The sequence below is a fragment of the Budorcas taxicolor genome, chromosome 2 (genome assembly GCF_023091745.1).
Source record: "Budorcas taxicolor isolate Tak-1 chromosome 2, Takin1.1, whole genome shotgun sequence".
NCBI classification, from domain to species: domain Eukaryota; kingdom Metazoa; phylum Chordata; class Mammalia; order Artiodactyla; family Bovidae; genus Budorcas; species Budorcas taxicolor.
The window spans coordinates 149,676,050-149,701,451 of record NC_068911.1 but is presented as its reverse complement, the minus strand read 5'-3'; positions in this window follow the sequence as shown (position 1 = coordinate 149,701,451).

Below are 25,402 nucleotides of genomic sequence, written 5' to 3'. Positions count from 1 at the left end.
ATCAAATGTGACAGAAGCAGAAGCGTGGTAAGCTCTTGCATGGTGAGACTTTCCCCACTAAACTCAGCCAACAGGTAGAGCGTGTGTTATGCATGTTAGTCGCTCAGATGTATCCAACTTGGCAACCCCATGGACTGTAGCCTGCCAAGTTCCTCTGTCCATGGAATTCTGCAGGCAAGAATACTGGAGTGGTTGCCATTCCCTTCTCCAGGGAATCTTCCCAACCCCAGAGATCGAACCCAGGATTCCATCATTGCAGGCAGATATTTTACCATCTGAGTCACTGGGGAAGCCCAATAGGTAAAGAATCCCTGACTCTCCTGCTGGAGAAAGAGGCTAGAGGGAAAACTGAGGCACTCCAACCAACTGCCAACATCAAGACCCCACGGAAATAAGTCCTGAATATTCACTAGAAGGACTGACACTGAAGCTCCAATATTTTGGCCCCCTGATGCAGAGAACTGACTCATTGGAAAAAAACTCTAAGGCAGAAAGCTTAAAGGCAGGAGGAGACGGGGACAACAGAGGATATGGTGGTTGGATGGCACCACGGACTTGGTGGACATGGATTTGATCAAGCTCCAGGAAGCCTGGCACACTGCAGTCCATGGGGTCGCAAAGAGTCAGACATTACTGAGCAACTGAACTGAACCTACCTTGGATCCTTCAGTCTTAGATGGGCAGTCCCAGGGGATACTATGTGGAATGTAAATAAGTCATCCCAATGAGCCTTGCCCAAATTCCTGAACCATAGAACAATGTGCGATAAAGTAGTTGTTTTTAAGTCACTGAGTTCTGGAGTAGTCTGTTCTATAGTAATAGATAACTGATCCAGGATCCTGAAAAAATAAGTACTGATTGATCCATAGATATTTTCCTAGCAATTTCTCAGCCTCTCCAAGGCCATCTCTAACCAGCTTCTTCTCATCCCTCCTGTAGAAGAAAAGAAGTCTCATGAAATGAAAAGCAGAATAGAGAGGGGCTTCTCCAGTAAAGTATGGGCTCTTCCAAGCAAGGCACAGTAACATTACAGACCACAGAGGGCAAACCAGTGTTTGGAAAAAGAGATTTCTTTGCACTCCCAGAGGCTCTGAGCTGATGAAAGATCTGAGAATTGCCTGTGGTGCTGAGTGATGAGAAGTTCTTCAGTCCTTGCTAAGAGCAAAGAACAGGTCTCCTCTTCAGCTACACTATCCCCATTGGAGATCCTCACACTCCCCAAGGAGAAGCATGGTAGAGGGGAAGAGAGCAGCCTGGGGTGAGAAGAATGTGGTCTGGACATCTGTTTGATGACCCTTTGAGGTCTACACATGCATTGGTTGGAGGCTCGGCCTCCAGGGAGATAGTAGATTGCTTCTGCAGAGGAGGAGGACTTATTTAAAAGAAAACTATGAGAATATTTCACCTTGCTAAACTGAGATTCAGTCTCCATGAAACACTAGTTCCCCTTCCCTCTATCCTCCCACCCCCAGCTCCTTGCATCTACCAATGTACTTTCTGACTTTATTGTTGTTTAGTTGCTAAATACTATCCTACTCTTCTGCGACCCCATCAACTGTAGCCTGCCAGGCTCTTCTGTCCATGGGATTTCCCAGGCAAGAATATTGGAATAGGCTGCCATTTCCTTCTCCAGGGGATTTTCCCAACCCAGGGATTGAACCTAGGTCTCCTTCATTGGTGGGCAGATTCTTTACCACTGAACCACCAGGGAAGCCTTCTGACTGTAAATTTGACTATTCTATGAACCTCATATAAGTGGACTCAAACACTACTTGTCCTCACCTAATGTACTTAGTGCCACTAAACTGTATGGTTAAACATGGTTAAAATACTGTTTTATATTATGTGACTTTAACCACAAAATTTTTTTTTAAAAAGAAAACTATGAAAGATGACTGATTAATCAGCAAGTAGCAATGTCTGCCCAGTCAATACAGTAAACATGTCCAGCTCAGGACAGGAACCATATGTTAATCATCTTGGATACAGGCCTGGCATCTTGCCCTCATGCAGGCCATTTCTCTTCCTGTCTCTGCTTTCTCACCCATGGAATGAGGTGCCTGGACAAGATGCTCCCCAAATTCCTTTCTAACATTGACTCTCTCAGTCTTCCACAAAGGAAGGTACAGCCTGGGGTTTCATTTCATTCCTTCTACAGGTGAAGGCCTGCTCTCTCTCCCAGCACACTAGTGGGTTAAATTGGAAAGAAAAGGGAGGAAGAACTTTTTCTTCCTAGTGGTTTCCCTGAACAGAGGTGCAGGGAGGAAGAGACAGGACCCCGTCTTCACTGGGCAGTCTGTAGCTTTGGCCTGCTGGGCTTTGGCTGGGATGCATTGCCAGCAGGATAAAAGGGGGGTTCTCATCAGTGTGGGAGAGGAAAGGAGGCAGGTGGATCCTGTCCTGGGTCAGGGAAGTCACACAAGCATCCCAAGCAGCTGATAACAGGAACCCACTGAGGAGAAGAGGCGCATCAGAGGAGATGGGCCCAGCAAGCCCATGAATGAAAAGGCTGGGGTGCGTAGCAGAGACCAGAGTCACAAACAAAGGCTCTCAGAAGCAGGAAGGAGGCAGGAATGAGGAGCAAACAGTGAGGCTCAGAGCCCCTGAGACAGATGAAAATAGTCTAAAGCACATAGTGGAGAATGTAGGGAGAAATCTATAATGTCACCCAGCAGTGGGAGGTCATGAAATCATGTCAGCAGAACTGAAGGAGGCGATGCAGGTGGGCAGGTTCCAGGACTGAAGAGAAACAGGCAATAGAGCCACTGTCTCAGATTTCCCCTGCGGAAAGGTCCTGAAGATGAAGTCATGACATTTGAGACATAATTTAACATCGCAACTGTGATTTATGTTTGGTCTAGTGTTTTATGATTTGCAGCCATTTTGCTGTATCTTTATAGTTACCTTGGGAAATCAGAAAGGCAGGTGTCATCCACCTCATTTACTGAAGAGGGAGTGAGGTCCTAAAGTGATTGAGGGACTCGCCAAGGTCACTGTGCAGCCTGGGGCTCAGGGAAATAGACGTGTACTTGGTCATCAGAGGACCGCCCCCCCAACCCAGGTTCTAGGCCAACCCAACAATTCACTGCTTTTAAAAAATTAAATTTTTTAGATACTGAAATAAATATATTCACCTGACCTACCTTTCCTTACCATTGTGATTTCTTCCATCATTAAAATTCACGAGTAATAGTTATATGAATGAAAACCTAATGCTGCAGACCATTGTGAGAGGAGCCATTGTATTACTCTAAAAAAAAGTTTGGAAAATGTTTTGCACCATTGCAAAACAGTAGTTAAAATGGAAACTCAGTTCTTTGCTCCTTAACCTGCTTCTTTGAAAAGAGTCAACACATAGTTATGTGCTAGAGAAAATACTTTAATTCCAGCTCTTATCATAAATGTTTCCTCTTCTAAGGGCTCATGAGCACTAGGCTGTCTTGGAATCACAGAGAACCCTAGTTTGTTCCTAATTACGCTGAGTTTCTCTTTGCACTCATGAAGGAGGGCCTGCTTGGCTGGATTTTCAGCAAGTGAGCAGAGGTGTTCAGAGTGAGAAGGAGTACAGAGCAATGGGCTCTGCCACCACCAGCTCATTTGCAGCAGAGGAAGGAGAGATTTAGGGCAGACTGTTGGGTTTTGTTGAAGCTGAAACTCCAATATTTTGGCCATCTGATGCGAAGAGCTGACTCATTTGAAAAGACCCTGATGTTGGGAAAGACTGAAGGCAGGAGGAGAAGAGGACAACAGAGGATGAGATGGTTAGATGGTATCACCGACTCAATGGACATGAGTTTGGGTAAACTCCGGGAGTTGGTGATGGACAGGGAGGCCTGGCATGCTGCAGTTCATGGGGTCGCAAAGAGTCAGACATGACTGAGTGACTGAACTGAATTGAACTGAACTGATCGGGTTTGGGGAGTCCAGGAGGGAGACTGCCAACAAGAGAAGGTGAAGGTCAGTAGGTATCAAGCCCCAAAAGAGACAGCCCACAAAGCTCTTGGCAGCAGGGACTAGGTGGCATTGACCATGCAAAGGTGATCCATACCTGAAGGTGAGGCCCAGGTGATAAGGAATCAGGACTGTGCATTGGAGGGGTTTGGAAAATGTCCACACTTCCGGGAGAGGCTTGGATGTGCTTCCTGAAAGTGATGGAGAAGAGCATGAAGGAATGCCCAGGGTAGAAATGAAGATGCAGGAATGATGGGTGTGTGCAGGCAACACTGAGGCAGCCAGACTGGCCGGCTGTGGTCAATGCTGGGAGCAGGGGACATTTGACAAGATGATTTAGAGTATGGTGTGGGAGGTCTAGGGAGGGAGCACGACCCTCAAGACCACCGCTGAATCCGGAGACTAAGCATTCAGCTCTGCCACCATTGGCCATGTGCTCACGGTCAGGTCATTTTCTCCCTCTCTGAGTCAGACCTATTATTTGTATAGCAAGAAGGTTGACGGGATCATCACAATGATCTTAAGACAATAGCTAATATGTCTTAAGTCATTGTGAGCCAGGCTTTGCTCTACCAGAAATTAGATCATTCAATCTTTCAACAGCCCTGTGTAATAAGGCCTAGGGTTACACCCATTTTGTAGATGATAAAACAGAGACACAGAGAAATAACTTCTCTGAGGACGCACAGCTAATCCGCTACAGGAGTTGGAATATACAAGCTTGTATTCTGTCTCTAGAGTGTCTATTCTTATTCACTACTCTCTGCTGCCTCTTCAAGTCCTCCCAAACCAGCACTAAATTTAAGCATAAAATTTAAATGAGCTGCCCTCCTGCCTGAGCAAAAAATAAGACACAGGACCCTTTTTCCCCAAATGACAAAGTCATGTCTCCCTGGGGCAGCCTGGGTTCACCCCAGACTCCTGCCTTACCTGGGAGAAAAAGCTGGCTGAGCCCTGGGGGAGGGGCTGGGAACATTTAGTGACCATCACTCCAGCCCCACATGGCTCCCACGTGGCTCAGATGGTAAAGAACATGCCTGCCAATGCAGGAAATGCAGGAGACGTGAGTTCAATCCCTGGGTCAGGAAGATGCCCTAGAGAAGGGAATGACAATACACCCCAGTATTCTTGCCTGGAGAGCCCCATAGACAGAGGAGCCTGGCGGGTCACAGACCGTAGGGTCACAAAGAGTCAGGCATGACTGAACACACACTCCTGCATGCACTCCAGCCCCTACAGAATTTCTGTTTCAACCATGACTGCTTAAACCATGCCTGGTTGCTGTTCTTACCACAATTGTGTGCTCCAATCAGTCAGGCAGACTGAGGAGTAATAATAAAAAGTGGTTATTAATATGGACAAAGACAGCAGTAATGAAAAAATGATTGAAGTGCCTCCCAAGGAAGACAAGGGTCACAGACACAGCATCATAAAATGCGGTGATCAGAAGGTTGCCTAGAAACCATTCAGCCCAACCACCTTGTGTTTCTGATGAAACTGAAAAGAGGATAGTCCCCTGCCTGAGGTCACAGAGCTCATAGAGCCAGGATTCTGGGGCACAATTTCCTGAATCTGTTTATTAAAGATCATGCCAGAAAAGGCAGGTGTCTTCTTTTCCAGTCCTACAAGCATGACCCTTGCATTCCCAGGACATATAGGGTTTGCTGAGCTGGAGAGGGTGAGAAGTCTAGAACCACTGGCTCTGTGAGCTGAGTGGGGCCTCAGACCTCCACTCCACTCATATGTCAGCCTACAGAAAGTTAGAAGACAAAAGTGCCTAGTCTTGAACCCTCAGCCTCTAAGTGGTCCTATCTCAAGTTTAGAAGAGTTTTAAAGTTCTAGATTTTGTCCCTGGGGAAAAAGGGAGGTGCAACACCCAGTCCTTAGCACCATCTCAGCTCTTGACCCATCCAGGACCTCAAACTTCAGAAGGATCGTTTTCAGTGCATTTCTCGATATGGAAGATCACTTGTGTTAGAGAACACCTTCTCCACAAATGAAAAGGCTGCATTTGTCCTGGCCCCAAGCAGCCACATGAATTAGAAATATCTGCTCAAATCTCTGGGCTCCCTCTTTCAGTAACCAGAGAATAAATGGATTTAAAAATGAATGCTACCTTCCCTGCCTCCCAGGAAGTAGCCAGGGCCTCACTTGCCCGGGCTGTGCTGTTCATCCCATGTTGAGGTGCCTCTCTTACTAGTGAGCCTGCTTCATCTGCCCCTTCCAGCCCAGGAGGCACCAGCCCCACAGGTGCCTGACCTGAAAATCTCATTTTCAGAGGATCTGACCTGAAAATCATATAGCGAATGCTGACATGCCAACCGCCTTTGTCTGGGCTCCCACCTCCCTTCTATTTCTACTTGGTGACCTTTGGCAAGCACTTACCCTGCTTATCAGTTTATCTGTACCACTCTGAGTGCATTCCTTTAAGCTAAGAAGGAAAAACAAAACAAGAAAAGCATACATAGACCAAAGTATCTGGTTGCAACTCCTTGAGATGGTTATAAATATCTCAGGTGAGAGTGTGGAGACAGATGCCCTGGGACAAATAAATACTCCGCCTCAGCACCAGACTCTGCTTTCACCAGACAGTCTTGTGTTCCACTTCCTTATTTTTTCATTTTCTTCCTTCTCTTTTACTTTCAAAGTTGGGTACTATTCCACAAAGTCTTTCCACATCTTGGGTGGCGGCCCCTTGGGCTTCCCCAGTAGCTCAGATGGTAAAGAACCTGCCTGCCAATGCAGGAGATGCAGGAGACGCGAGTTCAATCCCTGGGTCAGATAGATCCCCTGGAGAAGGAAATGGCAACTCACTCCAGTATTATTGCCTGGGAAATCCCATGCACAGAGGAGCCTGGTAAGCTAACGTCCACAAGGTCGCAAAGATTTGGACACAATGGCACCCCACTCCAGTACTCTTGCCTGGAAAATCCCATGGATGGAGGAGCCTGGTAGGCTGCAGTCCATGGGGTCGCTAAGAGTCGGACACAACTGAGCAACTTCACTTTCACTTTTCCCTTTCATGCACTGGAGAAGGAAATGGCAACCCACTCCAGTGTTCTTGCCTGGAGAATCCTAGGGACGGGGGAGCCTGTTGGGCTGCCGTCTATGGGGTCGCACAGAGTCGGACACGACTGAAGTGACTTAGCAGTAGCAGTAGCAGTGGAGCACGCATGGAGGCATGGGAGGCTGCCCCAAACATCTCTTAGTTTTCTCCACCAGTCGTGGAGGCCACCCCACTCAAGCATCCTTATCCATGCGATGCCTACCCTGCTCCCTCACCATCTCTTCTCCACATGGACGTGGGCAGCTCTCCCATGAAACTTAGTACAGTCTTATTTTGAAAGGGTTGGTGGCCAGGTCAGTCCAGATTGCTTCCCTAGATTAATTAAGCCATATTTTTTTTTCTGTGAATATGCAGCATTCACCAGAACTGACACACAACTCGCTTTTTCCAAGAGAACCTTCTCTGCAAAGTTGCTTGCCTTTCCTGCCACTTGGTGTGATTCCCTGAGAGCCTTCTGCTCATGGCTTCTTCCTCTGCCCTGTCTCCATCCCCTAGTCCTTTCTTACCTCTCCTAGCATGATACTAACTGCACCTTATGGAAGAAAAAATTCTCATTTCTTTTTTCAGCTGAGCACAAAAGGGAAGAATGTGCAGAGACCAAAGATTATTTATCAGCGTGCTCCTAGGAGAAATCAGAGCCAGTTCTCATCTGTGTAACTCAACCTTCCTCTTAGAATGAGAACCTGATGGGTAAAAGGAATTGGAAGGAATTATTTCTGCCTCCAGGCAAGTCTTCCCTGTGACCATGTCAGACAGCTGGCCTCCACTTTCTGACATTTCTTTAGGAATAGAGGCCACAGTAGTTTTCCTTTCACCTCCCGTCACAGGCTTTCACAATTCTGGCTGCAGGAAGTGGTTTCTTGACGTCTGACTTTAATTCCTGGGACATCAACACCACCCACTCGGCCCCTGATACAACTTTCCATCACTCTCTCACTCTGGGTGGTGGGGTGGGGGGGGGTCGGATATTCCTTCAGCTTCATCTGGTAGGACTTCCAACTCCCAGGAGAGGAGCCAGGCAGACCAGGGAGAGGAGGGAGGGTGGCAGCTGAGACAAACCACAGGTCCATGCCTGCCTGAAGGGAGAGGCTCCCTAGGTGTGTGAGTGGGAATGTGGGCCAGAAGAGCTTGAATTTCAGGACTTTTTAAAAAGAAGGCAGAAATCCAGATATTTTAGGTGAAATCTTCTGCTTTCCACATCTTCTCCAGTGAGATCCGTGACTATGTATTCATGTCCCACAAGGCACCTGACTTTTTATTTTACATTTTTTAATTGAAAAATATCTGACATATAACAGTGTGTAAGTTTAAGGTGTAACACACATTGATGTAATAATTTATATATTGCAATATGATTGCCATTGTAGCACCTGACTCTTAATTCTTCCCCAAGGACTTCCCGGGTGGCTCAGTGGTGAAGAATCTGCCTGCCCATGCAGAGGAGCAGGGTTCAATCCCTGGGTCAGGATGATCCCCTGGAGAAGGAAATGGCAACCCACTCCAGTATTCCTGCCTGGGAAATCCCATGGGCAGAGCAGACTGGTGGGCTACAGACCGTGGGTTGCAAGAGTCAGACAAGACTTAGCAACTAAAACAACAAACGTGCTTTCCAAGGAATTAATGAGCAAATGAGTCCCTGATTCCTGATAGATTCAAGAAAGCTCTCCTGGGCCCCTGTCCTTTCAGCTGAATTTCTCCCAGCGCCGTCACTGAGAGTCCTTCCATGGTCACAAGCCAGAGAACCCAGACTGGAAAGGCTATAATGAATGTCTTTAAACTATTTGCAGCCCCAAGGTGCTTGCTATTTGTGTGTGGAACAGTTTTTTACTTCGGCTTCCCCTAGACATCTGAAGTTGTGTTAATCGATCATTCTAGATAAGATGCAGGTTCTAAACATACACACTTAAACCACTCCTAAATGACTGGTCTCTACGAAAACCTGAATTACAACCCAGAATCCAATGGGAGAAATCTTCACCTTGTCCTCACAGTTCTATTGGCATTTCACAGGGAAAACTATACATCATTTATGAATGTTTTTTTTAGAAAAAACTGCTGCTGCTGCTAAGTCGCTTCACCCGTGTCCAACTCTGTGCAACCCCATACACGGCAGCCCACCAGGCTCCCTCGTCCCTAGGATTCTCCAGGCAAGAACACTGGAGTGGGTTGCCATTTCCTTCTCCAATGCATGAAAGTGAGAAGTGAAAGAGAAGTCGTTCAGTCGTGTCCAGCTCTTCGTGACCCCATGGACTGCAGCCTACCAGGCTCCTCCGCCCATGGGATTTTCCAGGCAAGAGAAAACTAGTAACACACAAAAAAGCAGAAATAGCAAAATCCTAGAGCCCAAGGAGGAAAAGTGACAGATGGGTCTAGTTTGGAGACAGTTTGGATTGAAACCTGAGGTGAGCCAGCAAGCCTGGTCATGGTGGTCAAGAAACTATTAACCCCAAGTGAAACCCTGGCAAATAGCTCCCCACATCCACTCCAGCTGATGCCCTAAAGCATATTTCCTAAATGGGGGACCCCCAGTGAAGTGGCCTTGTATTGGGGTTAATCAATTGCGTGTGTACATGCAGCTGCTCAGAGATAAGTGTCAGGAGTTCATTGTTATTAGGTAAACAGCACACTTTCTGACTTTCCTCTTGATGAGATTAAGTGATTCTGGTTCCAGGGAACAACAGATCAAAGTGAAATTCTGACACCCTGTCCAGGGGCTGAGGGCCTTCAGGAAAGGAGGGAGGGCTGGGCTCCAGGAGAGGCACTGCTCCAGGGACATAAAGGGCCAGCAAAAGCGAATCTTGGTTTGGGGCTGAAAGCAGAAAGAGGAGCACTCCTGGGGTGGGTAAGGGTGGGGGTGGGGTGGGGAAAGGAGGGGCTGTGAAGAATTTCCGGATTAAGGGAGACCAGAGGCTTCAGAAGTGGCCACATCACATATACTATATGCACATACCGCCCACACCTACCGGATACACACATATACACAAATACCACCTATGACACATACACCCCCATACACAGACAATGCATACCACATGTGCAAGCTAAATCAATTCAGTCGTGTCCACGCTGTGTAACCCTATGGACTGTAGCCCACCAGGCTCCTCTGTTCATGGAATTCTCCAGGCAAGAATACTGCAGTGGATTGTTATGCCTCCTCCAGGGGATCTTTCCAATCCAGGGATCGAACCCACATCTCTTACGTCTCCTGCATTGACAGGCGGGTTCTTTATCACTAGTGCTACCTGGGAAGCCCACACATACTGTACACACACACATACTGCACAGCTACTGTGCACACACACACACACACCCTGCATACCACACCATACACACACCAAATGCACAGACCACACATACCGTGCACACACATACCACACACACAGAAATATCCCACAAGCACCCTCACAGACTGTGAGGGCTGGGTGTCCAGGAAGGATACAGCGTCCTGTAGAAGGTAGGAAAAGGGAAGGCAGTGAGGAGGAGGGTGCAGCCCGAGACTACTGGCACTTGTTCACACCCTGCTATCTTTAAAGTACAGCTGAAGCCAAATGAAGTGTAACAGAGCAGAAGATGAAGGCTGGTCTGTAAAATCTGCTCTCAACCCCCTGTTCGCCCACCAGACCTGCTCCAGAAATGTATTGTCCCCCTGCAGAGACCCCCTCACTCTTCTAATCTGAGATAGAAAGTGAGGAATAGCAAGGGCTGAGTGGCATGGGTCATGACAGGGCCATACTACATGCACACTCGTCCCTTTCAGCCTCTCCAGAGCCACGAGGCCTGTGCAATGTTTGAGAAAATCGAGGCTCAGAGAGGCTGAGGAACCTCCGCAAGTGAGAAATCAGCGATTCATCTCACCTGATCACACCAGCCCAGGTTTGTGATGGAAGTCAAGACAACCACCATATTTCCCATCAAAGGCTCACCAGCATCTATGTTTTCCATGCATTTAGAAAACACGTGTTTGTGTATATTACCATATATATACGTATGCATTAATCACTTACACATATAACCTATGATTTCATAAGTATCTTTTAAAGAGAAGAATAAATATTTCATTTATTTTTCATTTAAATTTGCTTTATAGCATTTAAATTTCATTTAAATTTGCTTTATAGCATACATAGAGATAGACATAAAATATTAAGTAAATAATAGGATAGGTGGTGCAGAAATATGGTACAGTCCAAGAGACTGGTTTGCAAATGGCTCATTCTGGGAAACCCTCACTGATCTACAGGGCAACTCTGACAACTGGAGGGTGTTTCTTTATTCTGAGTTGAGCTTTCCCTCATAGCGCGTGCACGCGTGAGTGTGTGTGTGTGTGTGTGTGTGTGTGTGTGTGTGTGTGTGCTCAGTCACTCAGTCATGTCTGACTCTTTGCAATCTCATGGACTGTAACCCACCAGGCTCCTCTGTCCATAGGATTTCCCAGGTAAGAATAGTGGAGTGTGTTGCCATTCCCTTCACAGCATCCAGCCTTTTAAACCAGGTGTATCTTCTCAGGTGGCAGGCTGGGAGTCTGATCTTCCATAGTCTGGTTATTTAAATCAGCAAAGCCGGAAAGGGCCATGAAGACCCTTCTCTTGTCCATCCTCAGTCTTCTCTGACACATTCTTGATAGACCAAAAATTCTAACGCCCCCTCTGCCCGCCTGCCCTCCTGTCTCTAGTCTCACACTGATGTTTGACCAGAGTCTCCTCTTGTCCCACTTTCAAGTTACACAGTTCAAACTGTGGGAATGGAGTCGGTTCCTGCCACCTTAGCATCTGGACCACAGCAAAGGTCAAGGAACTCGAGATCAATTGCACTTACAAAACTGCCAACAGAACCACATGCGTGTGGAAAATAATATAAAAGAATTTTAAGGAGGAGGGCTGGGTTCAGCATTACACAGCAGGCTGAGCGTCTGGACAGTGTTCATCAGGAGCTGTGTCCTGGAGGTAGTCAGCCATAAACAGTGGTTAAAGCAAGAAAGAATGTGTTAGGGTGGGTTCAGGAACGTGTCAGGCCAACCCTGGGCGCGTGAGGGATCGGGCAGAGCCAGCAATGCAGGCACAAAACTGGTGCCAGTGGAGGAGACAGGTAGACAAAATGAACAGCGCAGAAAGTCACTGTGCCTGGAAGCAGGAGCTCGACTTGAGCAGGAAGCCCTTACAGGACTTTTAAGATTATAGATGCCCAGATGCCCTCCTAGACCAATTGGTTCAGAAGGTCTGGACAAGCATCAGTAAGTTTCTTGTTTGTTTATTTGTTAACTCCTCTGCTGATTTAATGTGCAGCCAGAGTTCAGACGATTGAGTTATTGAGTATAAGATGCTGGGGATACAGCTAAAGCTGGGGGAGCAAAACAAATGTGATCCCTGCCCTTAGAGCCTGGGAGAAGAGATAAACATTAAACACAAAATAAATACTCAGTTGCAAATTGTGGTTTGGGGCTACCCAGGAAAAGACCAGGGTGGAGGGTGTACGTGTCCTGGAGAATGGAGTGTCTGTGATTTCTGGGAGAAGTTATTTAACAGTAATAAACACATCGACCTCAGTTACATGAAATCAGCTTCATAAATTGTGACTCATGCTTTCATTGGTTGTGCAACAATATAAACATTGCAAGAATGAGCCAAATTAAAAAAAAAAAAACTAAATAAAATTGGAGCAGAAACCATAAAGAGGATGAAAGGATTGTCTAAGAAGTGTCTCTGAGAAAGATGGAGGAGTCAGTTGGTTCAGTCTAGAGAAGAGGAAATCAAGGGCTATGAGTGAGTTTTCCTACAAGTGATTTTTGGTTTCTTTAAGACTTATGCAAGAGTTGGAAGAGGGTGGGTGATTTAAAGTGACCATAACTTGGGGTTATAACTGAAATGATATAATGTTAAATATTTGGTAAACAATGTTTGGGGGATGAAATTGGGGAAACAGAATAGATACAAATCCCTGAACACCTTGGCTGGTGATATCACAGGTGGAATTTATTTATTTAAACATAGACTTTATATGAATTACCTGTCCAGGGCGCTTAACCCCTTTGAGCCTCGGTTTCCTCATCTATAGAACAGAGACTAGATCCCGAGCTCCTTCGTGGAAATTTGGTGAAGCTGAACTGATGCTTGCTGGATTTCAAAGACTATGTGACACCTCCCTGTGCTCATTAGGAATGGAGCAGTCCTCAAACGATTATGGACAGCTGCACTGTGGTTCATGGTTTGTAAATGTTAGCTGATTCCTCCCAACAAACTCAGTTCCCTGAGCTGGGGATGACCTTCCTCATTTTCAGATGAGAAAAAGTAAAACTCAAAAAAACTATTTCAAGACCAAGAGCTAAGAAAGTGGTAGAGTTGACATTCAGATCCAGGTGGTCAGATCCCACCAAATCAGGTCCTTCCCAGAGGTTAATTTCAGGGAGAATCAGATGGAACAGGGGCCAGAGGGAATGAAGACAAAAAGAGAGGGGAAGGACAGTGAGCAGGAATGAGGAGGAAAGAGACGTAGAATGAGCAGGAGAGAGAGGGCAAGGACCCCATGGGGAAGGGCAGCCCCATGGCAGGTGATGGGCAAAGTCTGGTATTTACCGTCTCACTGAGGCGGTCATGGAATGGCCCCCTCCTTCTGCTGAGGCATCTGCTTTCATGGTTCAGGGAGTTCTGCTCCGTTTCCTGAAGCTGCGGCCCCTCCCCTTTCATCCCCTCCTTGTTCTTCTTTTCCCAGCCTCTCCCAGGTCCCAAGGTTTGAGGGAAGCCTCTGCTCCGGATGCCTCTGGTGTACTCAAACAATTGGCTAATTGCTATTTAAGAGGATTGATGCAAGAGACCTTTAACACACGTTTGTGACACTGACATCCGAAAAGAGAACTGGACTTCCTTTTGTAAATGGGAAAGTCCTCTCCCAGCAGTTATTGTGGGAAGGAAGCATGGGCAGGTGGGCCTCAGCCTTGGGCCCAGGGGACCAGTTCTGTGGTCTGTCTTCCTCTAGAGTTGCAGGGAGTTGGGGGAGGGGGGAAGGCAAGAGTCCCTAGGGTTCCCAAGAGTCCTTAGGGTTCACTGGCCTTGAGTAAATCATTCCTTCCAATAAAAGAGGGCAAGAGATTCCTCAGTAATCTTCCCTTTCCAAGGTTTTAAATTAGCCCCAGGTACCAGCTCGCACTCTCTGGGCTTCCCCTGGAAACAGGTGGCCCATTTTCCACTCCTCCATGGGGCAGAAGGTGGGAGAAGTATGTTAACCGTCCCCAGGGTTAGAACTAATTAGTGATTTTTAATTCAGATCAGGCTCCCTTTGTGCCCTTGTGCCCCCATCCACGGAAGACCCATCTCACTCCCCACCCTATGCCCAAGTTCATCAGCCAGGGTGGGTGGCATGGCCCCCAAATCAAGTCAAGCTGCACTGCTGCTCCATTTCCAAGGAAATTCTCTGATGCAGTGTCACACATCCAGTAACTCTGATGACTCAAGTCTCGGGTCAAATGTCACTTTCCCAAGGGGTCCCTCCCAGTAACCTTCTCTAAGGTGGCTACCCCCTCCACTCCCTTTCCCAGGCTCTCTCTGTGACATCCTACCCTCTTTCATTTCCTTCACAGAATTGACCCTGACTTGAGGTTCTTACTTCTTTAACCCAGGCCACCATATTGATGGACTCCTCCCACCATCAACATCACTCTCAATCTCTACAGTAACCCTCGGGCCTAGAACAGAGGCAGAATCATAGTAGAGGCTGGCATAGTGACAACATCCATACCACGACATGAAAGAAGGACATAGAGGTCAGCCCACAGAGCCCAGGTGCCCCAAAGCCCCACCCTTCTCTCCCACTACCCTTTCCTGCCTTAGTCCTGGCCCCAAAGCATCTGTCTTCCTTGTTTTCCTCTCCTCTTTGTTACTGTGGAAAGTCCTAGACCCAGAAAGCCATCCCTCGAGGTGTAACTCCTTGTCTGCCCTTTTTGGGCTGTGAACTTTTCTGTCAAGTATGCAACTGCAACCATAGTCATGCACGTGACAATAGGGCTATTTTGAGGAGTAAATTAAACAACTATGTATCTGGGCCTGGGGTATGTGAAACAGACAACAAATGTGAATTGCCTTGCATTCTTTGCTTTGTTTCTCTCTTTTTCTTCCTCCTTTATAACTTAATTCTCTACCTTTCTCTCAACATTTACTTTCTACTCGTATTCTGCCAGAATTTTCAGCAGGATTGTTGTCCCTTGAAGGGACTGATTAGATAGGCATGAATGTTGGGGAAGTTGCTTCTTCAGAGGGGAAGACAAGTTTAAGGCAGATGTTCTGAAAAATGTCAGTGACAAGATCCAGGAGGAGCCAGAGAGAGGGCTGGAGGGGTGGGCAGTCTGCCCAGGCATGAGGTTCAGAATCACATTCAGACCAGTAGTTCTGGAGACCCTGCCCGCCTTACTCTGGAGACCCCTGTGTTCACAGGGTTGTGCAGGTAGACTTGAGCACAACTGATGCACCAATGTGAGGTGGGAGAAGGGATCCACGGATGAGACAGATGTGTTTCTCACCCCTCCCAGCTCTGCCATTGGCTGGCCATGGAATCTAGGAAAAGTCCATCCAGCTCACCGTCTGAGAAAGTAAGACTGAAGGTCTTGATGATGTCTTCTAGCTCTGACTGTGCATGCTTGCTCCTAAGTCACTTCAGTCATGTTCAACTCTTTGCAACCCCATGGACTGTAGCCCACCAGGCTTCTCTGTCTGTGGGATTCTCCAGGCAAGAACACTGGAATGGGTTGCCATGCCCTCCCTCCAGGGATCTCTTTCCAACCTAGGGATCGAACTCACATCTCTTGCATCTCCTGCATGGGCAGGATGGCTCTTTACCACTAGCGCCACCTGGCTCTGACAGCCATAGCAAAACCAGACCAAAGTGTTTTCTGCAGCCATTTTAGAAAAGAGAGTGAAAGCAGAGAGTAGACGGAACTCAGAAACACCCCTTTTGCAGGGTGTTTTGTTTTGTTTTGTTCCCGATAATCTTACCTATCTGCAGCACAAAATCTGTTAGGCTGGGATTGGTGTTTCACTGTCTTGGGCTGGTAGACATATACGACTTTGCATGGCTATCTAAATTTTCCCCATCCAACTTTGTTAGGGTCTCACTTTCTCCCTAATGGAAGCTATTCTCAGCCCACAGGAGCTTGAGATTTTTCAGAGGCGCCTGTAGATGGACTTGCCTCTTTTCTGCTATACTCATCCGAAGCCACGGCAACCTTCTCTGGGCCAAAACCACTTACTAATTAATACATTTCACAGAGTGAATGGAGCGCTGGCACCACCGCCAGCCTGGGGCAGCTCCCAAAGCCGCGGGCCTTGCCCAGTGCCCAGAAAGAGCCCTGGCTGGAGGCAGTCAGTGCCAGTTTTCCTCCAAGCCAGCATCTCAGCCTTCTCACTTGAACTCAGAATGCATCGCTGCCAGCGTCTCCCAGGGACCCCAGCTGTGTCATCCTCTCCTTCACCTGCTTCCATGTCCAAGGAAGCAAGGTCATGGTCCTATGGCACCTGATCTATTTTTCATCCTCCCCTTCTCTGGGCAGAATGATAGATTGACTCTGGAAAACCCATTAAGGAAGGGCTGGGCTGTCCTGCATTTCCGTCAGGCCTGTCCAGGTGACTTTGAGTCAAGCCGCTGAGAGCCATTTGGCTGTGGGACCATCTCTGTGGGGCACCATGTTTATTTGGGCCACTGACCCTTCCCTTGGAGGAAACGATGAAGGATTAATATCACTCATTGCCCAACGCCCTTCCCCCCTTCCATCTTTACTTGGAACATTTTAGAGCCTCTTTCATTCGTTCACAGTTTGTTGAGAAGCACCTGGTGCCCCTGATGGACCAGCCCACTCTACCTTGCATTCTGGGTAGCATCCTCCCTTATCTATCAGTGCCAGGCCAGCCTGCAGGGATGGGTCTCCAAACTTCCCAATCTGAGTCAGTTCCTAAATTGTTGGAAAGCCAGAAAAGAGGTGAGAAGGATAGGAAGCCAGAGTGATGGTCCTGTTTTCATGATAGCATTGGTTTGCCTAGGAAAGGGTTTTTTGTTTTAACCTCAAAGTAGCTGGTGATCGAGCCTGTAGGTTGAAGTGTTTCCCTCTCAGTTCTTCAGATAAGGTTCTAGCTCTGCAGGTTTTGGAGGCGAAATTTTCAGCTTCCTTAATAAGGCAATGGCACCCCACTCCAGTACTCTTGCCTGGAAAATCCCATGGACAGAGGAACCTGGTGGGCTGCAGTCCATGAGGTCACTAGGAGTCGGACACGACTGAGCGACTTCACTTTCACTTTTCACTTTCATGCATTGGAGAAGGAAATGGCAACCCACTCCAGCGTTCTTGCCTGGAGAATCCCAGGGACAAGGGAGCCTAGTGGGCTGCAGTCCATGGGGCCACACAGAGTCGGACACAACTGAACTAACATAGCAGCAATAGGGATCAGGCCATTGTTTTCATCCAAATCAGTCTTACACGGCAGAGCAATTACTTTCCCCTCTAACTTTCACTCCTCTTATGCCCTGCAACTACAATTATCAATGGTCTACTTATTTTCAAGGACAACCCAAACCTCACTTTCTCCATGAACCATCTACCCCCCTACAGTTCACTGCAATGTCTCCTTTATTTTCCTATTTTCTCTTGTCATCCTTCAAATGACTCTTTTGCCATGATTACCATTCAACTTTTGTACTTTTAACTTCTTCATCTCCTTTACTGAGCGTCCAGCTGTTTTCATAAGAAACCATGCCTTAAATGTCTTTACATTTCCTGCAACAGCTAGAAAAGAGCTGGCCACCTCATAAACTATTATTAAATATATCCTGGTTATGCCAAGACATACATATTGATTTGCTTGGTACTTCCATTTCTTTGGGTGAAATAATAAGTTGGCTTTCTGTTTCAAATCAGGCATATTCAACTTAAACAGGTGACCAAATTAGGTGTTAAACACTGGTGAGTGACCCAGAGCTAAGAAGATGCCCAAATGCCAACTGGGAAAATCTTGACCAAAGTAACGCCAGTCCCATGGGATAATACTTTCTTTTCAGAGTGATGTTTACATGTCAAAGAAATTAATGGTTCTATTGATATCTCAACTGGGAGCAATGGGTTCACATGACAACTCATAAGCTGGCCCTCATTATATCTCCACACACACACACACAAAAAAACCCGAATTATATTTTCAAACCAAAGAGTGTTAAGAATAGTAACTTTCCATTTTCTTGGCATCATCCACCTGGTTTTCACTATATCATGTTTATGATACAAAAAATTAACTAAAGAATGATGTCAGAGAAAATGGGAGAAATACTTAGAATTTTTCAAGATATGAAAATGGCCACCTACTTGCTTTACCTAATTTGGTCACCTGAGAAGCCTTTATCTCTGAAATACTTTACCTCTGAAATAATTCATTCTGTGTACAAAGGGAACTATTAAACTCTGAAAAATACACTAGAATTTGGATGACATCTTAGAGTCTCAATTTCTTCATCAGTAGAGTATGAAATTCCACTTGACACTACCTCCAATCCTACCCTAATCTCACTAAAGTTTCCCTCTTGTACTGGCTCGTCTCTACTCTTTTTGGTATGGTTTGGAAAAGGAAAGGCTACCTAAGGCTTCCCTGGGGACAAGGTCCATGTTACAGAGGAAAACAAAAGAGATGAGGTATAAACAACTCAATTCCTAGGCACTAGCTAAAGGTGGGGAAGGGTGGTAGGGAAGGGTGAGGACAAGTTAGGGTGAAAACTATGTTCCATGTTTAGCGGAATTGTGAAATAGGCAAAACTGTCTTAGAGTCCTGCATATACAACGCCAATGCCCCTACCAACCAGGATTTACCTCCCTCCACACTGGAACAGACAAAGGCTCAAAGAGGATGGTCAGAAAGAGCTGAGGAAATGGCTCCCAAACTTCATCTTAGCTTTGTGAACCTACAAATATGTAACAGGATATGTTGAGGGGGAAAGCTTCAGGCTGATCATTGTCAACCAAGAGTCAACAGCACTGAGTCTTTCTGGAGCTGCTTTGTGTGTCCAACCTCCCTTATCCTTTGAGAGCAGGTGTCAGAGGGTAGAGTGATGTAATAAAACTTCACACCTAAGTTGGACCAGAGCTGCAGGCCAGGATCTGCCATGAAAGCAAATCTGGGAAGGCTTCAACGTCATAGCAGTAAAATGAACTTGAAGATAAACTTGATCTTCAAGACCCTCCCAAGCTTTATACTTTGCTTTGCCAGGGACGATATTGTCCATTCAGCCAGAACCACAGGGTGGAGCAGAAATAGAGACAATGCTGACAATGCCCTCTATCACCCCACCACCAATTCCTGCCCCTCTGCTTAGTCAGATAGCACAACAGGCGTGCTTCCTGGCAGCTTTTCCTCTTATTTTAGAACTTACTGTGAGAAAGTCAGGGACAACGTGAGGCTTTCGGTGGGTGGTACCATTCACAAACACCCCTGTGACTTGTGACCCCCTTTTCCCAGAAAGTCCTTGAAGAGAGGAACTCAGCAAACAACGGACCCTTGAAGGAAATGTCCATTGTCCATGTAGACCTTTGTGGGGCCAGCTGGACCTTCTGGAAATATTATAAGGGAGTGTGCAACACCTGGAACTCATAGCAAATATGGTAAATTTAGCTCCCTCCCTGAAGGCTGGGTTTTCTAGAAGAACAATTTTCACTCACTCAATTTATTATTATAAAGTATCTAAGCCAAGAAAAGGAACAAAATTCGGTCATTTGCAGAGACGTGGATGGACCTAGAGACTGTCATGTAGAGTGGAGTCGGAAAGAGAGAAGCAAATACTGTATATTAATGCATATCTGTGGAACCTAGAAATATGGCATAGATGATCTTACTTACAAAGCAGAAATAGAGACACAGATGTAGAGATCAAACATGTGGATATCAAGGGGGAAAAAGGGTGGGAGGAATGGGAGATTGGGATTGACATATATACTCTACTGACACTATGTGTAAATAGATAACTGGTGAGAACCTACTGTATAGCTCAGGAAACTCTACCCAAGGCTCTGTGGTGACCTAAATGGGAAGGATATCCAAAAAAGAGGGGATATATGTATATGTATAGGTGATTCATTTTGCTGTCCAACAGAAACTAACACAACATTGCAAAACAATTATACTGCAATAAAAATTTTGAAACAGAAGCTTAAAGAACAGTTTCAGAAATGTCAAGGATGATTAAGGAACAAGTTGACCCCTGTAGCTGCATACGTGAGTCACCTTGGCTTGGAAACCAGAACACACTGTGATTCTAGCGTTAAGCATTTTTGTAAAGAGGATAATAATTGGTCCCTCCACTTCATAGGAGATCAGGAAAAGAAGATGTGACCTGAATCAAGAGGAAAAGAAGGTTATGGCCTTCTGCATGATATGGTTACACAACTTAGATGCTAGACTCAAATGACCAATGGAAGATCTTTCTTGGGAGAAGGGTAGATTCCTGTTTTTATGTTTATTGAGTTTATTACTGAACTCAAACAGTGAAGCAAGATGACTTCTATGCTGCTGTTACCTAAAGGAGAGAATTTCTCATGAAGAATGGTTTGCTGAGTCCTGAACCCCATTAAGACTTTAATTGCCAATAGTAGCATGGGAGAAGATCCCATTCCAAGGTGGAATAATTGAGGAGCATTTAAACCTGTAGTCTGAACACAGTGATAATAATTTCTTCAATGTTAGGTTTTCCCATCAAGGCCATGGTTCCCACCTCTTTCAAGAGGTCTCGCTTCTGTGAACTTACCTTCACTGATAACCAAAATGGGAGGAACTGTCAAAAAGAGCAGATATGTCCACTTTCTTCAGAGTGAGTTTAAAAGATGAGGACACCTGAACTGAAGCTGGAATATCATGAAGTCTTCCTGCATTGCTAATAACAGAGCCATCTGCATCTTGTTTATGCCTCTAAGGAAGAAAAAGAAGGAAAGAGTGTGGTCTTCTGAGTTATGGAGAAGAGGATGAGCATCTTCTGGTGGACTTTCACTAGGGAGCTCTCCTGAGGAAAGATGATTTGTCTGGACATGCCCAGGGCTTCTGACCATCCCTCTTCCCTAAAAGAGGCCAAAATTGTGACAACACAACTCTGCCTCAACTGTGAGGAGATGAGTTTGATTCTGCATAAGTCCTGAAGATGTTACAGTTGGAAGGGGTTTTAGAGATTTGCAGACCTGTGTCCCTTATTTTTTTTATTCTATGTGAAGCATTTGAATATTGGGAAATTTACCTGATTGCCCTAGGTTCACAGAGGCATGTGACTAAAGCAGATCTTGCACTCAATTTCTCTTGACTCCTAGTCCAGACCATAATATCCAGCTACAAATACTTTATATGAATATTCCATTTTGTCTCTGTGGCCTCTCTTCTGAGGAATCTCTATTCTTAGTTTCTATTCTCTAAGTGCCTATGTCTCATGCCTTCTGACCCCATTCCCAAATATAACCAACTGGGCCAAAATGGACATTTGACTTAAGGGCAATCCATCCATGTGCTAGAGAGAGACTTATAGCCTGACTCAAAGTAATAGGTGAACCAATCAGAAGCTTTGTATCTGAAACTAGTGATACCAAGCAGGGTCCGGTGGGGCTCCTGGACACAAATCCTGTGTCTGTCCCTTATTCCTTTGATTACAGGAAATAGCTTTATTTGGCCTCCACGACCTTCCCTGAGTTCCAGATTCAAGCAGTTGCTAATTAGGGAAGGAAGGGGATGCAAGACAAGAGAGAAATAATCAAGAGAAATAATAACTCAGCCTTGGGGTAAAGTCTGGTTTCCCTTCAACAGATACACACAAAAATATCTTTGAGCCATTTTGCAGATAACAAAGTCCCCTCCAGGTGGGAGAAGTTAACGATTATTGGTGGTATGCTGCCCACAAGCAGGTAGACCTCAGACCAGTTGGAACGTGAAGGTTGATGATGCAGACTGCTACTTACTTCACCACCAACCAATCAGAAGACTATCCATGACCTGATCACACCCCCATTGAATCATTACTATAAACCTCACTACCCTCTCCAAGTGGGGACACAGTTCTGGGAGCATAAATCTGCTGTGATCCCCTTTGCCTGGCAAAGCTATACAGCTATTCTTTTTGACTTCACCCAAAATTCAGTCTCCAAGATTTAATTTGGGATCAGGATATAGAGGTTGAATTTGGCTTCACTAGTCCTAAAGAGCCACAGACAGAAGGCCATGCTGGGTTCTAGACCTCAGCCGTACATGGGGCAGGGTGCTTCTCCTGTGAGATGAGTTACCAGAGAAACTCTGTCTGGAAGCAACAGAAAATGAAGCAACTGAGCAGGACACCCAGAAGAGAGAAGTGATTTTCTTCCCTAATCTACCCAAGACCTGATTGTATTTGTGACACCAGAAGGGATCTTGGCATCTTTTTATTAGTTACATCTACACCTGGGGTAGGTTCTCCTTCTGACATGTGTGCATGGACCCAGATGCTCTTTTTCATTTTCCCAGCCTACTTAATTTCTAGGGTATTGACAATTTCAGCTGCTATAGCAAGAGGTAGACTTGATCTTATAAGATGGCATTCTTACCAAAAATAGAAAGGAAGCCACACAAGACGACACATATTTACCACAGTGTCCCCAAGTATATTAGGCACTTGTAGGACACCAATCCTCTGCTTGCCCCCACCTCTTTGTCCAGCCATTGCTCCACTGATCAGCAACATAAAGACATCGTGCAGACACAGTTGCCTCAGCCCTGTGCTCCCTGCCACTTGCACCCAGTTCTGGCACTGTGGGAGTGAGGCAAGGGCAAATCTGTGTTTCCCTGGAGTGTATGCACACTGGAACTGTAGGAAAGGTAATGCAGGCAGGGCTGCCTTTGACCAAAGAGGAATAGGAGTGGAAATAATTCTCTATTTTGTCCCTTAGACAGGTCCTCCTGAGACACACTGTACAAGATTCTTCCAAATGTCTCCGCAGCAGCAAGGACCAGTGGCTATAGTGGTGGCCAACTCCTTAACACAGGCTTGAATTGATTTTCCTCCTCCTGTGTTTCACTTCTGCCATCCTGTTCTCTAATTCTCCAGGATAACACTCTCAAAGAAACTCCCTGTACTCAAGTGTTTGTCTCACATTCAGTTCCCAGGGATCCCAGGCTAAGGCACTGAGGAAAGCTATGCTTTGGCCCTTGATCTTGATTAAGATAATCACATCTTATTGAAGATGGTCACCCAAAGTCGACATGGATCTGATGTTTTATGTGCACGTTGCCATGATGATTCGTTTTCTATGTCATTTCGATCGGATCCCTGGTGGGTGCTCAGACACTTGGCCAGACATCATTCTGAGTTAGTGTGTGATGATGCTTCCAAGTGACAGTAACATTTGAAGTGGAGACAGAGCAAAGCAGACAGCCTTCCAGAATGTGAGTGTATCCCATCAAATTAAATGAAGACTGAATGAGAGAGAACTCCCCCTGCCTTCTTGATCTGGGCCATTGGTCTCTTCCAGTCTTCAGACTAGTATGGAAACTGGCTCTTCTGGGTCTTGAACCTGTCAGCTTTCAAACTAGAATTTATACCATCAGCTTTCCTGGTTCTCATGCCTTCAGATTTGGACTGAAATTAAACCATCAGATCTCCTGGGTCGTCAGCTTTCCTAAGCAGATCTTGGGTCTACTTAGCCTCCATAATCACATGAGCCAATTTATTATAATGAATCTCTTACATATATGATGAATCTCTCCTATATTATATACAAATAAATGGGCATCCTTTGTGACTCAGTGGTAAAGAACCCATCTGCAAGGCAGGAGAGGCAAGAGACGTGGGTTTGATCCCTGGGTCAGGAAGATCCCCTGGAGGAGGGCATGGCAACCACATCAATATTCTTGCCTGGAGAATCCTATGGACAGGGGAGTCTGGTGGGTTACAGTCCACAGGGTTGCAAAGAGTCAGACACCACTGAAGTGACTCAGCACACACACATGTATATAATATATATAATTTATTAATCAGGATTCTCCAGAGAAATGGGACCAATAGGATATTACGTATTTATATAGATAGATCGATAGATCAATTGATAGATAGATATAGATATGCTGCTGCTGCTGCTGCTGCTAAGTTGCGTCAGTCGTGTCCGACCCTGTGCGACCCCATAGACGGCCGCCCACCAGGCTCCCCCGTCCCTGGGATTCTCCAGGCAAGAACACTGGAGTGGGTTGCCATTTCCTTCTCCAATGCATGAAAGTGAAAAGTGAAAGTGAAGTTGCTCAGTCGTGTCCGACTCTTAGCGACCCCATGGACTGCAGCCTACCAGGCTCCTCCGTCCATGGGATTTTCCAGGCAAGAGTACTGGAGTGGGGTGCCATTGCCTTCTCCAGATATAGATGCTTCTCCAGATACAGGGCTGGCCAAAAAGTTTATTTGGATTCCTCTTATGGAAAAACCCAAATGAGTGTTTTGGCCAACATATTTTTTTGTAATGTATGTATAATAAAATTTTTATTTATTTGTTTAACCATTTCAGCCTAAGAGTCTCAGTGTACCAAAAGGCCAAGACCTTTCAGATGACAGACAATTTTAAAATGTTCCTCACTGACATCTATACACTACCATGTATAAAATAGACAGCTAGTGGGAACTTAAAGCTCTGTGGTGACCTAGGGAGTGGGATGAGGAGATAGGATAGAGGCTGGAGAGGGAGAGGATATAGGCATATACATAGCTGTTTCACTTCACTGCATAGCAGAAACTAGCCCAACATTGTAAAGCAATTACCCTCCAGTAAAAAATGAAAAAACAAATTTAAAATAAAATAAAATGCTCTTAAAATCCTAAAACTCATTCTCTACCATCAGTTTAACACAGAAATTGAGAGGCAGAAAAGTCCCCTAGAAAGAAGTCAACTGCCCTTGGAGCCCCATTGTCCACTCCTCCTGGGCTAGATGTTTGTGGACATTAATGATTGGCTGCGTATTGGTTTCCTAGGATGGCCATAACACGTTACCACAAACTAAGAGGCTTAACCCAGCAGAAATTTATTCATCACAGTCCTGGAAGCTAGCAGTTACAAATTAAGCCTGTAGCTGGGCCATGCCCTCTGAAGGCTCTGGGGAGGATCTTTCCTTGCCTCCTTCTAGCTTCTGGTATTCACTGGCAATCTGTGGTGTCCCTTGGCTCTCTCCACACGACTCCAGTCCCTGCCTCTGTCTCCACATGGCCTTCTTCCCTCTGGGTGCCTCTGGGTCTAGATTCCCTCTTCTTATAAGGACACCAGTCATTGGATTAAGGCCCAACCTAATCCAGTATGACCTCAGCTTAACTTGATTTTATCTGCAAAAGCCTTATTTCCAAATAAGGTCACATCGACAGGTTCTGAGTAGACATGAAATTGGGGACACT